This window comes from Schistocerca americana, chromosome 5 (assembly GCF_021461395.2).
Source record: "Schistocerca americana isolate TAMUIC-IGC-003095 chromosome 5, iqSchAmer2.1, whole genome shotgun sequence".
NCBI lineage: Eukaryota > Metazoa > Arthropoda > Insecta > Orthoptera > Acrididae > Schistocerca > Schistocerca americana.
The window spans coordinates 17,649,399-17,656,538 of record NC_060123.1 but is presented as its reverse complement, the minus strand read 5'-3'; the positions used below and the strand labels follow the sequence as shown (position 1 = coordinate 17,656,538).

The following is a 7,140-nucleotide window of genomic DNA, read 5'->3' as shown; positions in this document are numbered from 1 at the left end:
TTTCTGTAGTCCAAAAGCCACCTTTAGGTGTGTGGTGGAGCGTACTTTGTGTGCCACTGCCCTCCCCCGATTTCCTGTTCCAGTCGCCAGGGGGTTCACAGGAGAACGTTTGCTGGTATGTCTCCGTGTGGGACAGAATCTCTCTGATTTTGTCTTAGTTGTCTTTTCGCGAAAGAAACGTAGAAGGAAGCAATATATTGGTTGTCTCTTCTAGGAGCATGGGCTCTCAGAGCTTTTGCAGAAGACCATTCCGCGATGCAGAGCGCCTCTCTCGCAGCGTGTGCCACTGGAAATGGCTGACCAGCTTCGTGTCGCTTTCGCGCTTACTAAATGAACCTGTAACGTAATAAGCTCCTCTTCTTTGGACCATGTCTATCAGTCCTATTTGGTACAGGTTCCACACTGGCGAACAGTATTCAAGTAGTGGTCAGACGATTGTTTCGCAAGCTACTTTCTTTCCTGATGAACTATACTTCCTGAAAGTTCTTCCGATGAATCTCAGTGTGGCATTAATAGTTACTCGCGTTTAATGTTAAGTGGTTCAAATGATCAAATTCATGTGAATTTCTAAGCGACCAAACTGCTGAGGTCATCGGTCCCTAGACTTACACACCACTTAAACTAACTTATGCTAAGAACAACACACACACCCATGTCCGAGGGAGGACTCGAACCTCCAGCGGGAGTTTTTTTTCTTTTTCTTTCTTTCTTTTCTTTTTTTTTTTTTTTTTTTTTTTTTTTTTTTTTTTTTTTTTTTTTTTTTTTTTTTTTTTTTTTTGTCATTCCACTTCAAACCACTCCGTATGCATCCTGCCAGATATTGTATGGAACATATCGCTTCCAGCAATTGTTCTGAAATCGTGTAATTATAAAATGAAATTTATTTCTCTCTATGTATTTGCGATACATTATGTTTGTTGACGTTGAAAACAGTTACATTCCAGCACCAAGCGACAATCCACTGCAGGTTTTGCTGCATTTCGCTACACTTTCCTAGCGCCTTTTCTGTATACAACAGTACCATCCGTGAAAAGCCTCATCGAACTTCCGACTTTATCTATGAGGTCATATATGTATGAGAGAGAGAGAGAGAGAGAGAGAGACAAACAGATAGAGTGTTAAAATTACACTGAGAGGACGTAAGCCATGGGATACGTCCTAATGTCATGTCGGACCTTCTTCTTCCCAGCGGATTGCAGCTACTCGATGTGGCATGCACTGGACAAATCGTTGGAAGCCCCTTGCAGAGATATTGAGCCACCCTGCCTCTAAAGCCATCCATAATTGCGAAAGTGTTGCCGATGGAGGATGTTGTACGTGAACTGACTTCCAGATTACGTCCTATAAAAGTCCGAACGTTTATAGGACGTAATCCGGAGGTCAGTTCATGGGATCCAAGTCGGGGGATTTGGATGGCCGTATCATTCGCTCGAATACTCCAGATTGTTCAAATAAGGCGCATTGTCACGCATAAAAATTCTATGGTTGTCTGGGATCATGAAGTCCATGAACTGCTGAAAATGGTTTCCAAGTAGCTGAACATAAGTATTTCCAGTCAATGATCGGTTCAGTTGCGTCAGAGGACCCAGCCATTCCACAGACCGCACCATTACGGAACCACCACCAGCTTCAATTGCCTTGTTGACAATCTGGGTCCATGATTTTGGGGGTGTCTACGCCACATTCGAACGCTACTGTCAGCTTTTAGCAGCTGAAATCGGGACCCATTTGACCAGGCCTTGGTTTTCCAGTCCTCCAGCGTCCTACCGGTATGGTGACGAGCCCAGGGGAGGCGCTGCAGGGGATGGAGTGCTGCTAGCAGGGGCACACGCCTCGCTCGTCTGCTGCCACTGCCCCTTCTCGGCAAATTTAGGTGCACTGTCCTAACAGATAGACAGATAGGTTCGTCGTACGCCTCACACTGATTTCTGCGGTTGTTTCACACAGTGCTTCTTGTCTCTTAGCACTGACAAATCTAAGCAAACGCCGCTACCCTCGGTCGTTAATTGGAGACTGTAGGCGGATGCATTGTCTATCGTATTCTCGGCACACTTTTGACACTGTGGACTCGGACAGTCCCATGCGTATATCTCCAAGCTCAAGTTCTATTAATTCTGTCGTGCCGCCATAATCGTGCCGGAAACCTTTTCATATAAATCATCTGACCACAAACGATAGCTCCACCAATGCACTGCCATTTTATACATTGTGTATGCAATGCTGTCGCCGTGTGTATATGTACGTATCGCTATCACATGTCTTTTCAGTGTGAAGGTCCTATAACACTCCAAAGTTACTTTTATGTCTGAAGACTACTCTCCGTTCTGAATGACATGCTGTTCTCTGTTTGCAAGAAATTCTTCAGTCCAGCTACAAAGTTGGTCTCATATTCCGTACGCTCTTTTTTTATTCATCAGACGGCAGTACAGAACCGTGTCTCACACCTTCCGGAAGTCATGGAATACGGCGCCTACCTGGACCCTTACATCTATCGCTTTCAATGTCTCGTGGACGAAAGGAGCAAGCTGGTGTTTGCATGTTTCTTTTTTTCGGAACCCATGTCGGTTCCTACATATGACATTTTCAACCTCTAGAAACATCATAACACACGAGTATAAAACTTGTTTCAAAATTCTACAATGGATCGACGTCACAGATATAGGCGAGTAATTTTGTGCGTCTGCTCGATGAAATTTCTGGCATACGGAAATGTTCTGTGCTTTCTTCCAAAAATCTGCGACACTTCGCTGCTCTAGAAACCTGCGATACACTTCCGCTACAAAAGCGCAGAGTTAGTTCGCATGCTTTGTATAGATTCGAACTGGTGCCCCGTCAGGTACCGGCCGAAGTGGCCGTGCGGTTCTAGGCGCTGCAGTCTGGAACCGCGAGACCGCTACGGTCGGAGGTTCGAATCCTGCCTCGGGCATGGATGTGTGTGATGTCCTTAGGTTAGTTAGGTTTAACTAATTCTAAGTTCTAGGGGACTAATGACCTCAGAAGTTGAGTTCCATAGTGTTCAGAGCCATTTGAACCATTTGAACCCCGTCAGGTCCAGTGGCCCTTCCTCTGTACAGCGGTTTCCGTTGTTTTTTTTTGTTTTTTTTTTTATTCCTTGTTCACGTACTGCTATTCTGCCATTCTGTCGTTCGTGTGACAATTTAAAGTTCAGTCTTCCTCCGTGAACCAGTGTAGAAAAAGACGTTTAGTATTTCGGGATTTTCTGTGACATCCTCTGTTGCAGTCATAGAGTGCCTGGACGGATGGCATTTATTCGTTTACTGATTTAATATAAAACCAAAATTTCTTAGGATATTCTGTCAGACACGACGGTAACTCCGAACATTACACAGGGTCGTGTGTACTGACAGAGACTTCCTTGCATCACAAGGAACGTTATTTCACAAACTGGAAAGCTGAAAGGGGAAGTACTTTAAGAAAGACGAATATCCCTTATTCCCTTACATATCACTCACGTAGGGGATATGAACATAAAATTAGGCACACACATAAGTAATCATTTTCCAGTTCCCCGTTCCATTCGCGAATGTAATGTAGAAATCGAACATACTCGGTGTTGTGGTTAGAGTCCAGATATTGTGTCATTGACGTGGTACGGCGAGGCGAAAAGGAAGGCCCAACTCTGTGTATAATGTCAATTGTATCACCACAGTAGTGTATACACCTTCATGATTTAGTGTTATTTTGATTTTAGTGTGTCGACTGTGGCGGTAGAATTGTAACCCTTCAGTCTTGTTGCCTCCATGACGCCGGGCACTGATAACTTCGGGTGTAAATTACTTTTCTTCGGAGCACCCATGCTATTCCCACAGTAATTTTCCACTCAGCTGCGTCTGTTGTTGTCTTTATTTGCAATCGAATTCGAAGACTTTTATGGCTGCATCTTCTCTACTTAGGCACTGCTTTCGAAAAGAAATAAACCCGCAAGTATATTTTGTTGCTGTGATACAGCACTGTTCAAATTACTATTATATCTTTCATATAAGAATTTATTGTAACATCGAACTCTTGCTACAAACCTTTATCAGTAATTTTCCGCTACGTATAGACGGCATACTTCAGCAGCGTCTGAAACCAGTAGCGTTATAATGAGAGTGTCTCACTTTATTAGGTCTAGATTTTGTTGGGATTATGATACTTACTGTTTTTGATGCCGTCTTTTTCTTTTGGTGGCTTCTTCCCTACAACCAATTTGTTGTTTAGAAAAGAAACAAGTAAACGGAATGGTTTTGAACTTTTTTTTACTAAATAAACATTTTGTAACGAACACACACGTACATTTCTTATTGGGCTAATGTGAATGGCAGTGCATTACATGCCAAACAGATCAATCAAACAATGGTTGCTTACAGTATGTGGTTGTGATATGCAAGTAAATGATATGGGTTTAGGGTTTCTTCTTTTAAAAAACCTTATACTCCGTACACACGACTCTACAGCCGAGTGAAACGTACCTTTATGAACGTACTTACATTCCAATGTTCTAATCGCTATCTTAATTAACAAAGCGCTAGTACAGTTAACGTCGACAAGGGTCCAACATATTTTTGCTTGTATAGTGTGCAGAAGCATAACCAACATTGATAACTAGCATTTTTTTTAATCCTCCAAGCGTGACTGCGCGTCGATATTTTAACAAACGATAGGAGTTGTTATGCACGATTTAAGAAGAAGCGAAGCACATCATGAAATGATCCTGCACACAGTATAAAAAGAGTACGAAACGTCTACCAGTACCAGACGCCCGCCTGTGTATAGAACGCACAGGGCACGCGCCACAAAGTAGATATTAATCCCTCGATTTGTTGGCTCTTATTAATCGACAAAATTTGTCCCACTATAATCTACTAATTGGCAAGCCAACGAACACCGGATTCCAGTTGGATGAGGATAACAAATCATCGTACAAACACAACGTCACATTCATGCTCTATGTTACACAAATAGGGCCTCCCCTAAGCAGACTCTAAGGAGGCCACTGCACAAACACAGCTGAACATAAGAACTTTATCAAAGAGTTTTTTTTTCAAAACCGTTGTCATCAAAGTGTCAAAAATAAAGTCTCTATTACACAATAATACACAGGTAAAAAGGGTAAAGTGACTATGGAGAACCTTTATCCAGACAATGGGGACCACATTGGACATAATCTATTCCACGCCTTGGAAGTGCTTAGTCAGTAGAAAAATAACAAATTAAACGAGTGTGACTACGAGGTAATTTCTCTCAGCCAAAATAGTGGCGCGTCTGAGTACACCCAAATAACCCTTTTCCACCCGAAAAACATATTTTCCTGAATTTGACGGGTCGCACCCAACCCAGCAGACCTACAGCCTGGTTTCAAAATTTACTCCTTTATCAATTTGGGTAAATGTTGCTGTGAAAAACGCCACTAAGCAAGAATTATTGTAACTGCACACAGTAGTATGTACACAACAGCACAGAAGAAATACATCCCCAGAAGGAAGTAGAGATACAAAAAAAAATCCCTGTTCGTATTGCCCCTAATTTGATCGAAAATGCTCCCAGTGATACCACAAAATGTTGGCCTCAGTTGCTACACCAATCCACCGCAGCTGCCGTGCTGTGAATAGGCACTTGAGTTGTCCCGATGGGCCGGTTTCTGGCTTGTTCCCGTTGACACGTGACAAAAGCCACCCTCGCTCTGGAAGGCGCCGCTCTTATTGTCCGTTGTTGCTGCTCCCTCTTCTCTCTTCTCTTCTTTTCTCCCCTCCTGCGTCGCGCTCTTCTCGTCTCGCTACTGTATTACAAAGAGACTTGTGTCCGGTCCCCAAGCTCCCCACGTGCGGGGACGTGGACCACAGCTATCACCACCTACGCCTACTGATTTGAGTCCATCTGTTGTTGGAAACTAGCAACTATCCGAGATAAAAGTTGCGTTGCCGGCTGGTAGAGGGTACCGCTAGCCAGTCGGACTTCACCCTGCAAGGCACTGGACCAGGCCTACCTCTGAAACAAACCAATGAGCACGTTCAGTAAGGAAGCGGTTTCATCTATTCGAAAAGTTTTGCCAGTAAAGCAATAGATAGCCAGATTTCTTTATGATAGGAAAAAGAGGAAGAAAAAAACAAAAAGGTGGCATTCTTAAGCAACAGACACAGACTGTTACAATAAGGACTTTGTATGAAATCTGACTTGGAGCCCGCGGTCTGTTTTAAAAATTCCTTTTTCGTTCAGGACTGTCTTGATCACATTTGGTGGGCTTATAACGGTTATTGATTTCCGCTCCTGTGAGTCGTCTTCATAACCAGTAATTTTTTAGGAAAGTAACACTTCAAGTGGTCATCTAGCGCTCATTCTAGTCACTTAAAATGAACTCAGTCAACACTTCTCTGCTGAATTGATTTTAAGAGACGAAGGTGGACGCTAGACCACTGCTTGACGTTTTACTGTCTTAACAAGGTACTGGTTTTCATAAAGAATCATAAGGTTCGATACCACTCCTTAATCTTATTAAACAAAATCGAAGCAATTGTGAATATAAAAACACTGGGCCTTTCTAATATTCACAAGCATAAAGAAGCTTCTCCAGATTGTTCCCAGAACCTGTTCCATTGTCATTTCACTGCACTTCTTCACCACAGTAAAATATACGCTGTTACAACATGCGTCAATTTGATAACTTTAAAAATAGAGCCATTTAATCTTGCGAATTGCAAAATTAGAAAACACTCAAATTTGAAGCCCTCATTCTCAACAATACGGTATACAACCGCACAAAAGTTGAAAGTTCTAGAATTTCACACAGATTTGCGGCTGGAAACTGCCTCCACGTTGTTTCCATTTCTTTGTTCTCTTTTCGTGGAAGAGCTCGCTTCAAGAACAAATGTTTTCCTCTTCTGTCTCACGATGCCACCAAAGGGTTAAGTAGGAAGAACTCAAGGGCAGGGTGTGAAATGTTGGGGGAAATATTCCGATATAATATAGAAATCGTATGTACCACTATCTATTTATTAAGGAAATGGAAGTTTTACTTTTAAATGGCACTTCAGTTCATGCTGAAAATTTTCTTACTGCATAGCACTATTTTACATCAGTAAAATTAATGCCCCAACTTATTAGGAACTGTGAAAGACAAATAATGTAAACACTAACTTCATG

General features: G+C 42.4%; 1 protein-coding gene across 1 annotated transcript in view; it reads right to left on the bottom strand.

The window, feature by feature from the left end:
• Positions 1–4,242: 4,242 nt before the first annotated feature.
• LOC124615554 overlaps positions 4,243–7,140 on the bottom strand; it is a 196,943-nt gene continuing 194,045 nt past the window's right edge. Inside the window, exon 9 of the mRNA XM_047143530.1 lies at positions 4,243–5,988. The gene's annotated coding sequence lies outside the window, so the exon portion shown is untranslated. The remainder of the gene's footprint in view (positions 5,989–7,140) is intronic.